We start from the raw sequence: 1,081 nt of genomic DNA on the forward strand, positions 1-1,081 counted from the left end.
TTGCCCTTGGGAATAGCTTCTTTCCTTTGACGCAATAAGTCTCTGATAGCTTGAAGTTGAAGCTCTATAGACTTCAATGTCTCACCGATCGCCAAAAGACCTGTGATACTAAGCTCTCCTCCATCCACTGCAAATATATAGCAAAAAAAAAAAAGATGAGGCTTGAGTGGGGGGGATGAAATGGAGAAACAAGACAAATGTTTTAATTCGAATTACTAGTCCGAGTAGAAATGAGTTGATGCGACTCGTCGATCGAATCGTAGAGAGAAGACATCATAGAGCTTAACGAAGGTTTATTAGATCCATTTGCTTTCATCTTTTTCTTCATTTCTCCTCCTCCTCTCTTTTGCAGAATGCTTAGGGATTTTGATAAGGGATTCACCAAGTCTGTGTGTTTATAATTGAGAAAATAAAATAAAAATACCCCAATTTCTAATTTTCCATCTTTTCTGATACTGTACTTATTTTATGTAGAGTTTTACCTTCTCAATGACAAATTAAAGTTTTAGGGGTTATTGTCTAAATGGGCATTTGTTGGCTGGAAAACTTTCAAAATGACCATTTCTATCCATACTCTCAGAATTAGGCTTTTTTACAGATTGAAAATGACATTTTTATTCTGTCTTCTGTGTCACTTTTTTGCTTTCTCTCTTGACAACGCCGATGCTTCTCTGAAATTTTTTTTTTTTTTCATACGGTACTTCTTTGAACACAATCTAATTTTCCGGCGATAACTCTTGATTTTTAATAAATAAAACTAAACCCTAAAAGGATACTAACTATTGAACCCAAGGGTGCCAATTAAAACTTCCAATTCATCTTCATATCTAAACCGCCGTTGTCGCTGGATCTCATCACCGCCATTTCACAAAACATCTCCGCCACCAACACCATCTACTCCGATAAATCCAAGATATTCAATTGACTGTGTTTTGAATATCTAAACCCTAAAGGAATAATGTTGAACCATTTTAGACATTGATCTAATCAATTAAGATTTTTTCTTAAACATTTTAACAACAAACGCAAAAAAATTATGTTATTCTTTACAAAGTGAATCAAAATTTCCAACTCATCTTCA

At 34.3% G+C, this 1,081-nt stretch overlaps 1 long non-coding RNA gene across 1 annotated transcript; it reads right to left on the bottom strand.

Annotated features, from left to right (window-relative positions):
- Window positions 1–7: 7 nt before the first annotated feature.
- On the bottom strand, window positions 8–974 carry LOC104774391. The gene is made up of 3 exons (XR_765333.2): window positions 483–974; window positions 217–387; window positions 8–127 (listed from the first exon to the last, which is right to left on the bottom strand). It is a non-coding gene; the product is annotated as an uncharacterized LOC104774391 (long non-coding RNA).
- Between the last annotated feature and the right edge of the window lie 107 nt (window positions 975–1,081).

The sequence above is a fragment of the Camelina sativa genome, unplaced genomic scaffold (genome assembly GCF_000633955.1).
Source record: "Camelina sativa cultivar DH55 unplaced genomic scaffold, Cs unpScaffold02673, whole genome shotgun sequence".
NCBI lineage: Eukaryota > Viridiplantae > Streptophyta > Magnoliopsida > Brassicales > Brassicaceae > Camelina > Camelina sativa.